We start from the raw sequence: 19,305 nt of genomic DNA, 5'->3' as shown, positions 1-19,305 counted from the left end.
TTAATGCCACTAGTACCACTAACACAATCTCTACTGCTACCACTACGAGTTCGACTACTACACTAACACCATTACTGCTACGAGTACCACTAACACCATCTCTACTTCTGTTATCATAACTACTGCTACTGCCACTAACACCATTACCCCTATTCCTACTAGTACTATTACTGCTATGAATATCACTATCACCACCTTTACTACTGCCACCCTTACTAGCCTGACTACTACCACTAAGACATTACTGCTACAACTGCTAGCGCTAACACTATTACTACTACTACCACTAACGCCATTACTGCTATTCCTACTACTATTAATACTGCTATGAGTATCACTACAACCATCTCTACTACAGTTGCCACTACAAGTGTGACTACTACCACTAAGACAATTACTATTACAGCTACAACTACTTGCGCTAACACCATTACTGCTGCTTCTAGTTCTACTACTTCCATTGACACCATTACTACTACTGCTACTACTACCATTACTGCTACTACTACCATTACTGCTAGCAGTAGTATCACTAATATCATTATTATTGCTACTACTCCTAATATGACTACTAGAACTAACATCATTACCACTACTACTATTACCACTGACACCACAGCTACTACCACTACTAATAGTAATTATAATAGCAATACTAGTGATAACAATTTATCGAGAGTTGGTGCTGTGTAGAAAAACAATTAACATATTGTTGCAGGGTTTCTGTACTCACACAGAACTGTGCACAGAGGAGTGGAACCTCGGCAAATTAGGATGTCCCAAAACTTACCTTAGCAACCAACTCACCCCTTACCGAGCTAGCTACAGTGTCTCATTGGACATATCAAACACCCAATGTTTAGACAAACCAGAACATGAACTTACAGTACCTCAGGGTACGTGGGACTCATGAACACTCTTTCGTTATATTATCATTACAAACCAGAACATGGAGTAAAGAAGACACATGTGCATTTGAAATGTTTATTTACTAATGCCGTCTTCTCAGGCGCAGTATCTTTGATAATACAAGTATACTTATTATCAGTAGCAAAATTATCAGCATAGTTACTAAGACATAAAAAGCGAATGGTGACAGCATGTTAACATGCTGTAATGAATAAGAGTTAACAACACTTATATCTCACCCTCCCTAACACATATATTATATTATTATCTAAGAAGGTCTCTTTGGGTTGTTTTAGGGCGGGCCCATACCTTAGTGTCCTAGCATGAAGGAATCACATCAGCATACACCAGCTCTCTCTGCATGTGCACCGCATCAAGTGTGTTAACAATTCTCGTGCAAAGCAATATCAATCCCGCCTCAAGCCCAAGTTGGCAAAGGCTGCACTTGTGTTATGACTATGAAGGCGTGGAGATCAGACCTCATAACAATTCCATATCGTGTTGCTCCTGAAACTTCAGCACTCTCCGTGCAGACATGTTTTATTAAACAAAGCAGATATCAGAGCAATAACATATTATTCTCACATTCACCACGGCAAACCACTAGGTTGAAAGCTAAGTCAACAATTAAGGGTCGTGTGCAGAAGTTGCAAGAAAGGAAAAATGGCGTTTAAATCTGAAATGTACCTATGCTAACTTAACACGAAATATGGATATATAGGAGCTATACAACACCCCCCCATGATCCGAGAACGGACTAAATAAGGTAACAGAAGTGCCATCACATGAGAGCAGAATCCATTTAAAAACGAGCATGAATAAAAATTCAATTATAAAAACTAATGCTAAAAAATAGCCCACAAATATAATGTGGCTCAAGCCAATAGGCAAGCAAAAATAAAATGTCTTGACCAAAAGTCAATAAAATCAAGGAAATGCTATCAATCAGCATGCCAATCTGAGGCAGTGTCTATGATAAGACCGTATATGAAAAGTAAGCTGCAACAGCCTCAAGGAGGAAGTCACTGTCCTCATCCGAAAACAGTTCAGCCATCCAGTTTAAAAGATGAAAGGAACATACGTGATCTTCCAGCACCGGATCCTCTATAACCATCAGAGGACAGCTCGGTGGGTTTTCAAGAAAACTTTGTTCCAAGAAATTTCGCGCTGCCGACAACACATCCCAGGGACCCATTAGTCCATGTGCCACCGCCAAGGCCATAATCCTTTCGTCAGAACAAACCAACTCGTGAGCAATGATAGGACTCATCAGTTGATCAAAATCGACGTCAGAAGATGCTGGTCCGCAGAGACACAAATCAATGGCCCAAAGGAAATCACAGGTCAGGCAGCGAAATACAGGCTGGACACAGGTGAAATAGGAGAACCGAAAAGATAATCCAAACGCCGTGCTTAGAGTCGCCAACGGCAGTGTGCCATAATAATCAAGCATGCGGTTGCGAAACCGCGTCAGTAGTAGCTGTGCGTGGTCTTGCACAGGAAGGGCATCCATATTTAAAAAGGCAGAAAACCACCAATGCGCCTGCCGCTAAAGCAAGTAAAAACGGGAACCCTCCAAATAAGGAAGAAAAAATAGAATGGAAGAAAGCAGGGATGACTCCAAAAATCTTCTCAAAGGAAGTCACGAGACCACCGCTAACAACTTTAAAAAAATGTGCTAGGCCCGTTGTGGAGGATGCGTTAAAGATAGAACGGACCATGGCTCCGAAATGCAAGGGCAAATCAGTGTTTAAAAGAGCCTGAACCTCCGTGCGGGTGTTAGCAATGTGAAGCACGAAAGTTTCACGGGCCGAGCTCAAGGCCACCTCTTTCTGGGACAATAGAGCTCTTATTCTAGCCATGCCGCTGAATTCTGCTCCCAAGGTCGGTATCTGTGGCCAAATGGAAGACTCCCTATGTTCACGTGTGGGAGGATAAAGAACATTTCTGCAGCAAATAACTCGCTCACTAACTGTTACTATGAAAGCTATACCTTTAATTAAACCACAACAGTTTTCATTATTGAGCATTAAATAACTACCATTCTCTAACAACTTAAACGTGGGGATGATAGCAGGAACTGGCGTGCCCTGTAAAACACAAGCCATATTCGGGCGGTCCTTATTACATGAACCGTGTAACTGTATGTGTCTGCACATTAAAGAATGATCTGGCGTCTCAGTGCACTCATCCCCTGTTAGATAAACCTCTTGGTCATCCTTGAAACATCTGTATGTGTATGGGAGTGACCAGACCTCATGAAGAAAACCGCTACCTAAGGGTTCAAAACGACCTATTGGCACATATTTCATACAATTTGAAAACTTATATAAAGCAAAAGGCAGTGTTATTAAACCGTGGATAAGCCACGTAGCAGCGGTGGATTCTGCCACAGAAAAAGGTAAAGATTCCAACCTTTCAATATGTAGCATGGAAAAGGAAGCATCACGCATTGAAAGCAAGCGTTGTTTGTCTGTCAAATTAAACGGTGCAAATAAAGAAGAAACGTTCATGTATCCCCAGGGAACTTTACCCATTTTCAGAGTCTGAAGTGTCCACGCAAACTGCATGATTGAACGTAATTGATTTTGACCATGGTATAATACAGATACTTCATCATGTACAATATCAACAACAGACGACACAATATTATCCAATGTGTAAATTCTTGAGGAAAGCACGTTAATGCTATTGTCAACAACTGCAAGAACTTTCTCAAGATTTGCCTGATCAATAGCCCTAAGGCGTGAAGCAGCCTCAATATGTGAGAGTTTCCAAATTTCATTGTAAACACCATATATCCAGCGTTTCGACCTGCCACTAGCTGGGCCCTTAATGAAATCATTCAAATCCACGTCTGCATTCAGTTTGGAAAGGTGATACTTAACCGCAGGTAAAGTTGAATGTTTCAGCCAAGCTTGACACAACTTGCCAACAGAGTAAGAGGTGACAGTATGACTCAAATCAAAACGGGGATCAGATCTAACAGTCTTAAAACCGTCAGTTATATTTAAAAATCTTTTTTGGCAAGCATCAGCACTACGGTGCCAAAGCAGCCAACCCTTGGGATTCATACTGGAAATGTTAAAGGAGGAATTCAGAAGCAGAGCCTGTATTTCTCTAATGGACAATTTAGTAAAATTACTCCAATTCTCATATTCCTCCAACTCCGGGAAAGACGGGGTGTTTAACCTTTTAGATGTAGCCAATCCAAAGCACGTGGTCTGGGAAATGGTTTCATTTAAAAACCACATATGATTTGGGATGAGACATGCACGGTGCAAAGCCTCAGTGCCTTGTACCTGCCAGGCCCTTGAGCCCCAAACTGATTTAAGGTCTATGGTATCCTTCCATAACTCATACCCTCCAGCAACTAATTTATCCAGGAAGGCCTTTGAATACAACAATTTTGTATTTGTAAGTCGAACCTTGGACAGTGGCTGTTTGTTAAATTTAAAATAAAATGACTCGGGATTGGACTGATTAAAGTCAGTGAAATAAGTATACTTTTTAAGAAACGTTTCTGAACTCCCTTGTTTTGGTGCTGGGCAATGTTCCCACTGAGTAAAATTAACCGCATCCCTACGGGAAGATGTCTTGTGTAAGAAGTGATTGCCATAATGTTGGTAACAGAACAATTCACCATAATTAGCAGATTCTAAATATAAATCCTCAGCATCAAAAGCAGCATAATATTTCAAATCAGAAAACAAACTTTCCACAGCATTAACATCCCAATCATCAGAACGAATGTTTTGTTTCACCACATCCCCCATATTAACTCTTAGTACATTAGGAACATTAACGACTTCCGTTGGGCCATGAATCTGAAAACGAACTGCATCCCACGCGATTCCATCCAGAACAGGCCATGCTGTGATGTTAACCAAAGGCAAGTCTCTTTTTAATCTGTGTGTAGAATGTGAAGAGGAAAGTGGGGCCAAAGTTCCATTTAAATGAGTAATGCAAGTTCTCTCCTCGACATAGTGTCCATTCATAATCCGAAAAAAATAAAACACAAAACCAATTGACATAAAAAGGTAAACTGAAAAAAGGACCAGCCAAATGTATATCCAAGGAGGTATCAAAAAATGTTTTTTAAACAGGCTGGCATATACTGCAATTTTAGAGGGTTTTTTCGAGGCAAGGGAAGCAGAGTCAAATGAAAATCTGGATTCCGTGGCTAAACGAGCTTGCAGGTCAGGCATGGACAAATCAGTGGGGTATGTATAGTCTGTCTCATCAAGGTTAGTTCCTGGTAAGTTATTCAATAATGGACTGGAAATAGCAGGTAATTCGATGGCCACCTCAGGTTCATTATTAGAAGCAGTGGGCATAATTGAATTTCTCACAATGGAAGGACAGGAAACAGCCGGTGTCATGCTAAGAAGAATCGGCCACTCTGTGTATCTTGACATTGTCAATAGAAATAAACCTGTTTTCCTTACGACCTGGAAGTGGTGGTAGAATGACTGTTCTTGTGCCCTTCACTCCAAGCACTGGGACTGGAGCTCGATAGGAGGGACCAAACTCTTTCTTGTTGTCGATCTTCTCTCGAACCAGTTCTCCAACTTGGGGTAGCCAGCCAACTACCGGGATCTGCAACGCATCATCCGATGTGGAGGGCAAATGTTCCTTTGCAAGAGTGTCTCTCGTCTTTTGTAGATTCTGTAAAATATTGCAATGTTCATCTGCGTCAAAGGAAGTGGCGCGAACCACTGAGTCTAGACCGTCAAGGTCAGGGACGAACATCTTGATGCCAAAGAGCATTTCGTATGGGGTCCGCCCACCCAGAGACCTTCTAGGGAGATTATTAAGAGCACGCTGCACGCCATAGAGGTGGGCCAGCCAGTTTCTGCCAGTGCCTATAACTCGGGCTGTCAAAGATTGCTTTAAATCACGGTTCATTCGTTCAACTACACTATTACCCTCGGGTCTGTAGGGTGACGAAAACTTGACTTGGACCCCCATCGAAGTCATGGCATCCTTATACGCCTTAGAGGCGAAAGCCGGACCCTGATCCGAATGGAAGGTACCACAGGCAAAAATCCCTATAAAGATACGCAAATCTCTGATGACAGTCCGGGAATCAGCGCTGCGATGTGGCCATAACCACACAAAGCGTGTGCATGAGTCAACTGCTACTAAGATGTATTTATACGCAGTATCAGATGAAAATGGACCGCAGTGATCTAAATAAACACAGCCTAGTGGTTTATTAGAAATGTACAACTGAGTCTGAGGCGGACGCGTAGCAGTTGAAGGTTTAATCTGCTGGCATATGTCACAAAGAAGGACATAATCACGCGTCTGTTTGTACAGTCCCCGCCACCAGAAACGTTGTTGTAGTTGCGTTACAGTGGCTGAGACGCCCGCATGCGCAGACGCCACACCTTCATGAGCCGCTGTAATCAAGTCTGTTCTGCGATCCGAGTTGGGAATCAGCCGTTCCCCAACATCAGGAATTGTCACAAAAGGAACCTTTTCGGGACTTAAGTGGTATTTATACTTCGAAGGGAATCCCGAAGGATGTTTACTTCCCTTCTCAGAGGCAGCAACCGCTGCCAAGATGTCGCTATCAATCTTGGTTTTAGACCTAGTAACCGCTGCAACTAAGTATGTAGATACTGCTGATTTCGCCGCTTCATCAGCAAGCGAGTTGCCAAGAGCGTGTACTCCCACGCGCTGATGACCGAGAGTATGAATCACATAAACGAGTGGCAACATAGCCTTAAGCTCTGCCACTCGAACCCAGATCATTTTATGTTTTATTGTGCTACCCTTGGAATCACGAAAGTCATTTTGAATCCAAAAGAACAAGTTTTCATTGTAAGACTGGACACAGTAGTAAGAATCACTTACAATTAGAGTAGTAACACTTTGATCTGCGTACTCCAAAGCTAGTAATAGAGCACGAAGCTCTGCTAATTGTGCAGTGCAATCGCCCAGGGGCAACGTGTGTACCTCCCTGGAAATGAACTCGTCATTCAACATAGCACCGACCACAATGGCGCATGCGGAAACGTAGGCATGTTTAGAGCCATGCGCAACCTGCGCCGACCCATCAGTGTAAATGATGCAATGGAAGTCCTCCAAAGGTCGCATCGCCAGAGGAGCAGGATGAACGAATTCATACTGCAAGTACTCCTGTGACCGTAAGGAGGCGTCAAAAATAAACATGACATCTGCGGATGACAATGACGCAGCCCACTGAATCCACCGAGGGTGCAAAGCCTTTGAATTTGGTACACTGGCTTTCGTGACTGCCTCCAAATGAGGACAGGGTGTTACCACTAGCATGCGTTTCCCCTGTGACAGAGCACGTTCTTTTAGAATTGCCATCTGTACAGCAGTTAAAACCTTTTCTATGGTGGGAAACCGCATCTCAGCCGAGGTGTACAAGTGTGACTTGTAAGCAATAGGTACTGTGTCACCTTCATTAAAAGTGAGGTAGGTGAAACCCACCGTCCCAGGAATTATTCTTATTACCAGGTTGGTGTGGTTATCACGAGTCAGTAAATATTTAGAAGCGAGCAGATCAGCCTGCAAGGATTGCAAAATGGCTGAATGCTCAGGCAGCCAGCATGATTTTGAGAAAGTTGGTTGTATCAAAGCATACAGAGGCTTGACACGTTGGGCATATTCCGGAATGTAAGTTCTGCCGAAATTCAAAAAGCCCAGTAAGGATTGTAATTTCTTCAGTGTTGTTGGTGCGCGCAATTGTGCGCACTTCTCCAAGAAGTGAGGAGCCAAACCTCTACCTTCATTGTTGAGCTCATAGCCCAAAAACAACACTGTATGTTCAGCAATGTGCGATTTTGCAAAGTTGAATTTGTAACCCATGTCTGCGAAGTTGCAAACAAGAGAATTCACACGACACAGATGCTCCCAAATATCGTCGTCTGTGAGATATATATCATCCACATACGAAAAAGCATCAGGGTCGAGTGCCTCCAGAATAGAGACAATTCGAGCGGTAAATACACCAGGACTATTCTTGTAGCCCATTGGAAGACGCCGGAATTGCTTTTGGACTCCAGCGCTTGTAAAACTGGTCCATTGGGAGCTAAAGCTGTCCAATCTGTGGGCATAAAAACCATTGGATATGTCAAGCGTTGTCTTGAAACGCTTACGCACGAGACTATCCACTAGGGCAGAGCCGTGGGTATTCTGTACTGCACAGTTACGGCAATGCGAGTTCAAATGCCGGTAATCCAAAACCAAACGATATGATCCGTCAGGTTTATTCACAGTAAAAAGGGGATTATTCATCGGTGACACACACGTTTCAATAACTCCCTGATATTCCAATTGTTCAAGGATTACTGCGACGGAAGATTTTGCTTCACGTCGAATGGGATATTGAGGTTGAGGCTGCGGCTGAGACCGCAACGGAATTTCGTGGCAAGGCGACAATTTATCCCAACCACATTGGTTACGGTACAGAGCCGGCGCGAGAGCCCGAGCCCACTCTTCTGCAAAATGCTGCGCATGCTCTTTCGAGACAGTGTTCGCGAAACTGGGTAGGATTACCTCCTCCCCTCGCGGCGCCGCGAGCACAAAAGGTGGGGGCCAGTCAGCCTCCGAAAGTAAAATATCATATGTGGAAGACAGATTCTCCCAAAATACACCTTTAACGGTACGCTGTATGTCACCTTCAATTAACAGGACGATTTCATATAGTCTTTCAGGGGGAGCAAGTCTCGTATCCGCTGTTTCTATCACAACGTAGACATCAGTCGCTGTCACCCTCAGTAGTGGACGCAGCGCCTCTCTGACTATTGTTATCTCCGCCGCGCTGTCCAGCAAGGTCAGAGCCCACGTCAGATTCCGAAGCCGCGTTCTCACTATCTGTGGCATATCGATGCGCTGTTAAGGCTGCGACTTTCTTTTTCGCAAACTGCGGACGCCTAGGCGTAGAATCCTCCTGCTTCACTGCGCCGTCCGTCTGGCGGGACTGACCACGTCCTTGTTGGCCACCACGTCCACGTCCACCCCCTCCTCCTCCACCGGTTTTCTGTGCCGATGCGTCCTGAAAGGAACGAGGAGAGCGTTGATCAGAAACCTGAAAACGATCAGGTGATTTAATCATCGCGCGGTCGCGCAAATCATAAACTTTTTCGGATGGCGCAGGAGCTTCTATTGCAGGAAAAGAACCCTGAGTCTGCATTGTCTGCTTCCCCTGTGTCTGTTTTTTAGGCCAATTTTGTTTCTTGGACTTTGGCTGGGCATCTGTCACTGCAGACTGCCCCTGTGGTTGTTTTTTCTCCTTCACTGGAAAATATTTCAGACCTCTACTCGTGCGGCCAATCGTTTTATAAGCGGCCACCACAATCTTTGCTAACTGGCGGGGTTTGTCGGCATCGGGCAGAGCAGCCAAAGCATTCGACACCTGAAAGTTAACTGCATCTCCTTTAACATTGGAGAGAATGAGATCACTTACAATCTCAAAAGAACCACACAGGCGCATACCCAATTCAACCGCTGCCTCTGGACCGTGATCATTCTGAACACGTCGAACGATTTCAGGCAGGGCAGTCATAGACGGGGTGCCGAAGCACCTTGTATAAACTGCCGCAAATGTTTTTCCCCAGCTGTCACAGTCAGCAAGTTCAGGAGTAATATCCTTCGGGAGAGTAATCGTCAACATTCTATGTTTATCAGCAGGAGTGGAATTCGGAAAAACCGCTTCCAGTTGATCAAACTTCTCTGCTAGCCAGAATGGGAAGTCATCGTTGTCAACAGGACGCGCACCAAAAACCGAATTTACCATCACTGGATTGAGACGCATTCCGCCTCGTTCCAAGGGAGCGGCCGCACCCCCCTGGGGACCACCAGGAAGATGTCGACCGATGTATTGCACTAATGCACGAATCACGGAAATGGAAACTACATGTAGCCGGCGAATTTCTGCCAGGGTACAAGCCCCGTGATTCGGGTGCGGGGTAAAGCCACCCAACGCAGGCCAATTAGTACCTGGAATTGAGAGTGGACCTAACCTCGCACGGGACAAAGAGTGGGGGAGGGCGCCATCAAACCAAACTCGATGCTGCCAATGATCAATAGGTATTTCCAATGCCCTGTATGGCGTATATTCAGCCGGGACATCCGAGGCGGTGTAGGAGTGGTACAAACCAGAATTAGCGTCCACAGCCGGAAACGTAACCCAAGAGTAAAACAACTCGTAAGGAAACGCCGGATCCGCACTCACCACGAAAATCACAGCCATCCCATCTACTGGGACCTGGTACGTCTGAAGATGGTTGCGTATCGCTACGCGACTATGCTGCGCAATAGCCACCGCTGCCGCCATCACAGAATTGGAAACAAGAAAACACAAAGAATACTTTGTAGCACAACTGGGTAGTAATTCAAAGAAACCGTTTAAGTAAGAATCAAGCTTGAATAAAGACCTATTTCAAAAAATAGGTAGGTTTCACCAACACCCCGTTTTCCGGAAACGGATGTGAAGGGGTTAAGGCATGAATGATAAACTACTCGAGTGTCATGATATAAGACCACCGAAAACGTTGGGCGCCATGTTGCAGGGTTTCTGTACTCACACAGAACTGTGCACAGAGGAGTGGAACCTCGGCAAATTAGGATGTCCCAAAACTTACCTTAGCAACCAACTCACCCCTTACCGAGCTAGCTACAGTGTCTCATTGGACATATCAAACACCCAATGTTTAGACAAACCAGAACATGAACTTACAGTACCTCAGGGTACGTGGGACTCATGAACACTCTTTCGTTATATTATCATTACAAACCAGAACATGGAGTAAAGAAGACACATGTGCATTTGAAATGTTTATTTACTAATGCCGTCTTCTCAGGCGCAGTATCTTTGATAATACAAGTATACTTATTATCAGTAGCAAAATTATCAGCATAGTTACTAAGACATAAAAAGCGAATGGTGACAGCATGTTAACATGCTGTAATGAATAAGAGTTAACAACACTTATATCTCACCCTCCCTAACACATATATTATATTATTATCTAAGAAGGTCTCTTTGGGTTGTTTTAGGGCGGGCCCATACCTTAGTGTCCTAGCATGAAGGAATCACATCAGCATACACCAGCTCTCTCTGCATGTGCACCGCATCAAGTGTGTTAACAATTCTCGTGCAAAGCAATATCAATCCCGCCTCAAGCCCAAGTTGGCAAAGGCTGCACTTGTGTTATGACTATGAAGGCGTGGAGATCAGACCTCATAACAATTCCATATCGTGTTGCTCCTGAAACTTCAGCACTCTCCGTGCAGACATGTTTTATTAAACAAAGCAGATATCAGAGCAATAACATATTATTCTCACATTCACCACGGCAAACCACTAGGTTGAAAGCTAAGTCAACAATTAAGGGTCGTGTGCAGAAGTTGCAAGAAAGGAAAAATGGCGTTTAAATCTGAAATGTACCTATGCTAACTTAACACGAAATATGGATATATAGGAGCTATACAACAATATAATCACGTAATTACACACATACACAATGATAGTGACAATAAATATAAGTATTTAACAGCACAAACGGGAATAAGGGCGTGTGTCATTGCCCAAGGTCAGTGCAGCGCATTTTATGAATCATTTTGCTGTCAGTGCATCAGCTCAGGAAGGATGATTGGCTGATGCTTCAATGTCGGTTTCTGCAGCCCTGACTTTAACCCCTTCGACGCTCATGACGAGCTGGGCTCGTCATGGCGTAGCCTCCTCGCACGCTCATGACGAGCCCAGCTCGTCACGTAAAGTGCGATTACGAAAAACCCAGCGTACGGGCGGAATTCCGCCCGCACGCATGCGGTTAATATAACTGGAAACATCACCAGATGATCTAAGTCTGGAGTAATCTTGGCGTCCGATCGTCTACAATCTCTTTGGCTGATAAAGTCGCTTTAACGTGGCACGCTGAGCAAATTCACCCACACTGTGGAAGAGAAAGTTTTGTTTGAAGAGAAATTTAATCTGAAGAAGGCAGACCAGGCGTTGTGTCTGAAGGCTGCCCACCCCGGAAGGGTGAGAGTTAATGGTCTCACTCTGGGAGGCCTGATGTGTATCAGGAGCAGAGGCGTCCGCTCAAGGCTGATATATCTTCTCATGTTAGGGTTCAGGGTGTGACTCCGGCTAGAGATGGTTTTGTACTGGGACAGACAGCAGCAGCCTCATCCTTCTCTTCTAGGACTTTTTGGGATTCTCTCATTTCAGACCTCAGGGCCTTACCGGCTTCCAGCCGGAGAGTTTCTGCCTTAGACGGTAAGTGGTGGTGAGAGGCATGCTTTAAAAAAGGGCTAGATTATTTATCAGGGACATGAGTGACACAATCCTTTAAGACAAGTTCACTATGCCACGCAGAGCCACCTTACGTGGCCCATCGGGGCATAGTATATCTAGAGTAAAGCAAGACAGTGCAAGTCACTGTCTTGCTTTACTCTGCGGTGGGAAGGCGTTCCATGTGTGGAGATTGGGCGTTCTGATGCATCAACCCATAGTCTTTGGCGCATTCCCAGATTTATTAAGAACTAGTAAACCTAGAAACATAAATATGCCATGCCTTACACTTTGCTTCTTTTCCCTCCCACCCATCTGCCCAAAAATGTAAGAAAATCGGATGATCTATAACAGCCGATAGGTCCATTGTTGTGGTACAGAAAACATATATTTTACTGTAAATTGTGTCCGTGATTCTGCATGCCTTCTAAATAAAGAACACTGCAACATTATCTCTTATCCCCAAATATCATTTAACAAGTACAACATTGGGCCCGATTCACAGAATGAACTTAAGACTCAATCCTAAACTTACTACTATTTTGGTATTCACAGAATGCACTTACTACTTTTGGTATTCACAGAAGTTAGGATTTTGTCTTAAGTCTGTCTTAAGTGTGTCTTAAGTCTGTCTTAAGTTTGTCTTAAGACAGACTTAAGACAGAATCCTAAATTCTGTGAATACCAAAAGTAGTAAGTTCTTTCTGTGAATGTCAAAAGTAGTAAGTGCATTCTGTGAATACCAAAATAGTAGTAAGTTTAGAATTGAGTCTTAAGTTCATTCTGTGAATAGGGCCCTTTGTGTCTGCCCAGTTGTTTTTCTCTCTCCAAAATACCTTCCTTGCCAGTGCAGGGCCTCTGTGAAACATTGACCAAACCCATGAAAGTGGCTTCTCTTTAAGACCCCGCAGAACTCAAACTGAGGCTAAGTAAGCCTGTGGCATCAGCTCTACTCCTGCTACCATTACTACTGCTACCACTAACACCATTACTCCTATTCCTACTACTACTATTACTGCTACAAGTATAGCTACCACCATCTTTACTACTGCTAACACTACTATTGTGACTACGAAAAGGAGAGAATGGTTTTTAGAGGTCAATCTAGCAATGGGTGCACTGCCTGTATGGAAGCACTAATGGACAGTAATTTGTGGTGCAACTGGGTGAGCGGAAAAACCATGTAACCACTCAATGGTTGTGTCAGCAAGCTGGCAAAACCTTACAATTACCACATAGTTGTACCCTATGCACACACACAATATTTTTGTACACGTAGGTGGTAGTACATAAAATTCATAGAAATGCAAACATGCAGAGAAACAGTTATTATTGACAAAAAATGGGGAAAAAAAGGAGTGTGACAAGGGATGATCCTTTGGTCCTTTTTTAATTTTCAAGGCTTAACAACAGCCAGCGACACGTGTTTCATCGCTCACACGAATCTTCAGGGCTCTAGCTAGCTGTCTTTGAGCCAAAGGTCGCTCTGCCGGTGATACTTCCGACCCGGTGGGGCCCAAGACCGTCTTAAATTTCCAATATGGATGAGAGGAAGTGGACTCTAGGTAGCTGTGTTTGAGCCAAAGATCACTCTGCCGGTGATACTTCCGACCCGGTGGGGCCAAAGACCGTCTTAAATTTCCAATATGGATGAGAGGAAGTGGACTTGAAGCGAAGTGCGCTTCTTGCTTATGCCCGGGAACTATAATAAATATCTAAAAGGAGCCAGTCACTCTGAAATTCTTAGGGTCTAATGAAGCGCTGAATAAAGACGGAGGATCAGAGGTAGCTCTATACCCTTGTGGTATGTCTTTGTTAGTTTCTTCTTGTACTCAGAGGAGCTGTTCCTGGGTCGCCGTGTACCTGGTAATGGAGGTCCATTACCAGGAACACGGCGACATAAAATTAATAGAAATGCAAACATGCAGAGAAACAGTTATTATTGACAAAAATGGAAAAAAAAGGAGTGTGACAAGGGATGATCCTTTGGTCCTTTTTTAATTTTCAAGGCTTAACAACAGCCAGCCGACACGTGTTTCATCGCTCACGCGAATCTTCAGGGCTCTAGGTAGCTGTGTTTGAGCCAAAGGTCGCTCTGCCGGTGATACTTCCGACCCGGTGGGGCCCAAGACCGTCTTAAATTTCCAATATGGATGAGAGGAAGTGGACTCTAGGTAGCTGTGTTTGAGCCAAAGGTCGCTCTGCCGGTGATACTTCCGACCCGGTGGGGCCCAAGACCGTCTTAAATTTCCAATATGGATGAGAGGAAGTGGACTTGAAGCGAAGTGCGCTTCTTGCTTATGCCCGGGAACTGTAATAAATATCTAAAAGGAGCCAGTCACTCCGAAATTCTTAGGGTCTAATGAAGCGCTGAATAAAGACGGAGGATCAGAGGTAGCTCTATACCCTCGTGGAATGTCTTTGTTAGTTTCTTCTTGTACTCAGAGGAGCTGTTCCCGGGTCGCCGTGTTCCTGGTAATGGACCTCCATTACCAGGTCACACTCCTTTTTTTCTCTCCATTTTTTGTCAATAATAACTGTTTTTCTGCATGTTTGCATTTCTATGAATTTTATGTACTACCACCTACGTGTACAAAAATATTGTGTGTGTGCATAGGGTACGTCTATGTGGTACTATTGTGACTACTACCACTAACACCATTACTGCTACAACTACTAGCACTAAACCCATTACTACTACTTCTACTTCTACTACTGCCATTGACACCATTACTACTACTACTAACATTACTGCTACTAGTAGTACCACTAACACCATTATTACTGCTACTACTTCTAATATGACTACTACCAAAAACATCATTACTACTCCTACTATTACTATTACTATCACTAACACCATAGCTACTAGTGATATACTACTAATAGTATTTATAATAGCAACACTCTACTCCATTGCACTCTACAGCACTGCACTCTACACCACTCTAATATTCTCTGCACCACTGCACTCTATGCACCTCCACTCTATGCCACTCTACTCCATGCCACTTTACTCTGCTCTGTACCACTCCATTCTACGCCACTGCACGCTATGCCACTCTACTCTGAACCATCCCACTCTATGCCACTGTACTCTAAGCCACTGCACTCTACACCACTGCACTGTGCAACACTCAACTATACGCTGCACCACTCTGTTCATGCCAATGCACTCTAAGCAGTGGTCGAAGTGGGGGAAAAAAAGTAGGGGAACTGTGGGCCGAGAATCAGGGGGCGGGAATAAACAGAGGATTGGATCAGTGGGCGGAGTCAGAGGTGTGGCTAGAAATAGCAAAACATACCAATTTTTTGTACGTTTGGCATTTCACTGACCAGTTACAGCTTATAACGGTATTTAATTCAAACAATCAATAAACATGTTTATTTGAGGTTTAATATATAAGTTGTTGACATTTAATTCATTTACAATGAGGGACATGTTTTCAATCACAGAATATTACAAATACGCTTATAAGTGGAATCATAAACCATTTGTTTCCTAGTCTTCTTATTTAACGTAACCACGTTCGGGTCTGGCAGGAGGCTCAAGCATCCTTTGATTCTGGGCAAATCACTTAATCTCCTTTTGCCTAAAAAAGCAACAATTTGCAATGCAATAGGTCTCGCATTACTGAAAGTTTGAGCTTTTGGTGTTGTATTATTATTTGCAACGCCAATAGGTCAAGCTTTCAGTAATGCGAGACCTATTGCATTGCAAATGCTTGTTTTAATACACCACATCCCTAAACACAGACAAAGCAGTGGTACACCTTAAAAAAATAACAACAAAACAGCAGATAAGCCATTCAACATTTTCCGGTTATTTAAAAAAAATGCACCAGGTGTTTTATTTTCCCAACTTACTTGATGGTTGTGGAGTTCAGAAGCAGTCCAGGCTCCTCTTGCTCCTCTTGCAGGCCCTGGTACAGAGAAAAGAGCAGAGCTGTAAAGGAGGGGCCCAGGACCTCTGGGCAGGCACAGAGAAGAATTTTCAGGAGAGGCTAGTGGGGCTGGGCCAGCTGAGGGCCTCTTCTACAGCAGCCGCTGTCCCCCTATTTTTCAGTTCTGGCTGGGTGGGGAGCAGATTTACAGCAAGCAACAAAGTCCTCAGTGAAGCCCTTTTTAGGTCTCGCCTGGCATGTGTTGCACTCACCATGCGAGGGCCTTTTGGAATCGATACAGTTTGAGAAGGGGACTTTAGGCCACGTCCTTCTTTTTAATTGGCTTGCATCAGCTTTTATGTTAAAATGATGGCGCGTAATTGGCAATCGGGCTTTTGGGTTCCGTCTTGTCCACTTTAAGGACGGCCCATTTGGACAGCCCAACACTATCTTTGTTCCCGTGACTTGGGAGGGTTCGTTGTGAATGTTGATGTCTCAGCCCTGCACTTGGATGCACTATCGGAAATGGAGAAAGTACGAGCCTGTCATAAACCTGAAGAATAGGCAATTATCTATGCCGGTCTTGCATGGGTGTGTTCTATTTCTCTCTATACTACCTTGATCTTCTTCTACTTGCTTTGACCCAGGAGCTATATTTTCCTAAAAAAGTTCTCACCACCATCCTGAGAATATGGGATGCGCTGGGTGCTAAAGCTGTTTGTCCTGCAGTACGTCACGCACAGCATATACATTCTGCAACTTGTGTTATCACGCCAACTTCACAATACATTAGTTCTGCAGCAATAGACGTTTGATAGCTCAGTGATCCATCTTGTTTGGGTTGCATGTGCGCCTTCGGCTTTCGATTCAAACCAGAAATGCCTGAAAGGCTGGCTGCCAATCAACATATGAGCCTGTGGAGCAGTGGAAGGGAGAGAGATACAGCTGGTCGGGACACTTACAGGGAGAGAGATACAGCCTGTTGGAACACCTACAGGTAAACCAGCAGGACTAGTGCACCAAGCTCCTGCAACTCAGTCATTAGAAAGGTTAGAATTGTGCTGGGAATTGGTCGCCGTACACCTATTTTTGAGTTCTTTTCAGCTTGGGTATATATGAGCTTCTCCTTATCGCTGTACAGAGGTTCATAAATTAGGTCGTTAGAGAAAATGTGCTGTTCAAAGAGAGGAATTGTGGTGGCAAGTGTGCTGATATTTCTGAAGTGGCCTGTCTCTTCAGTAAAGGGATCAGTGGACACATTATGCTAAGCATTGGTCGTCGTTGAAGAAGAATTGACTGCATTAGATCTGCGACCACGGAGCTTCTAGACTGAACCGACACCCAACCTATCAATGTCTAGTCATAACAACTACTATCATATCCGCAGGTATTGATGCCAGTGCAGCACCGCCTAATAAATTTGAGTGGGAGGATATGGGGAATGTAGGATGGAGTCAGTGACAGCCTCTGGGCTGTCTGTACAAATGCCAATATTTACATATTCAACCACCAAAAAAATTAACAAATAGAGGAGAAACGTTGTAACACAACTCGTCCGGTTTACTTATTGATGTAACAAGCAGATCATATTTTATGATAGTGGAGGGTTACACAGAATCTGCCCCTGAGATGCATGTGTGGATTGGGATATATTACTTTATAGAGTTTATAAAATGCAATCTGTTTATCTTTAGCGAAAAAGCAAAAGACGGTTCATTGTCTGCAAATACTTAACTATAGAGATTATGACTATGATGCTGTAAACAAAAAAAATCTGCAGTTGAACCGTGCAACTGTGTGCACTTCATAGAGTCCTATGCTCTTTATCATCCTTTCATACTCTGTTACACATCGTCCGTAATAGATTTGGATAAAAATATGTATACAAATCTGTGCATTGTGGGCATAATGCTGCATTTCTTAAGGAGTTGATATTATTTTATGCGTTTAAAAAAGCACACTTGCGTGACTGACTACAGGTTAGGCATGGCATCCGATATCTTTGTCTACTAATGCAAAAAGAACTATTGATGGACAGAATGCAGAACAATGTCATACATTCACCCCAGTACAGAGATCTGGGCCTAAATGCATAGTTTTTTTGCTCACCATGCCATTTTAGTTTGGACCAAGCCATATGCAAATCAGTCAGGACCCTGCACCCAATGGGGACAGTCCAGCCTGAACTGCCAGGCCAGGTCCTCCCTGGACTGGAAACAAGCATCCTAGGACCGGTTTCGGGGTTTCACCCCTCTTCAGCCAGCATAGCTTGATTCCCTTTGGTATCACTTTGTCCGCCCTAAATTGGCAGGGTATGCCCAGATGTGGGTCCCTTGCTCACTTTGCCACTGGATTCAAGCTAGCCTGGCTGATGACGCCTGATTAGCCAGAAACCGGTCCCAGTATGCTTGTTTCCGGTCCAGGGAAGGCATGGCTTGGCAGTTTGGGCAGGACTGTTCCCATGAGGCACAGGGTCAGACTGATTTGCATATGGCCATGTCTGAACTGGGGTGGTGGAGTGAGCTAAAAAATTATGATGGATAAACCCAGATCAGTTGACTGGGGGTGAGTGTTTGATTTGCTCAAACGCTCCGTCCATCATCCCCATTGGTATCATCTTTGTCCAATGAGACCGTTCAAAACCTGCCTTGGACCTTAGTTAGTACACATTTTCATTATAGCTGGGCTCAGTATTTTCGCATACATTGAGAGAGCTTTGCATTATTGAGGGGCAGTTTTGATACATCTCAACATTTGTGGTTACACTACATGATCCAGAGCCGCTTGATCAAGGACCTTTGCCTCTGCTACTCCCTTATTATGATTAAGGCCACTAGCATTTTATACCCTTTTGTGGCAAAGTTAACAAATTAAACATATTTACAACCCGGTGATACCAGCTATTTGGCAATTATCTGTACGTTCAACTATGGTTTCTGGCTTGCAAAATGATGACAAAATTAAGAGTTTTATTTGCTCAAGTGGAATCTTTCCTAGGGTTTAGGGTGAATCAGGACTGTGCTGATGATAGTCCAGTGGTAACTCTTAAGTTGTTAATAAATTCCACATAAATGTGATGAAGTTATATTGAAAAAACATATATCTGTGCCGTTTGAGATGTGTGAGATTTACGTCAGATTTTTAATTGCAATAGACTATGTTACTCATTTTTATTGATAAAATCATGGATACCCTCCCGTAAAATTATACTAATCACAAGAAGATCACACTGTATCT

Source organism: Lissotriton helveticus, chromosome 1_1, assembly GCF_964261635.1.
Source record: "Lissotriton helveticus chromosome 1_1, aLisHel1.1, whole genome shotgun sequence".
Taxonomy (NCBI): Eukaryota; Metazoa; Chordata; class Amphibia; order Caudata; family Salamandridae; genus Lissotriton; species Lissotriton helveticus.
Note: the sequence above shows the minus strand (reverse complement) of the source record.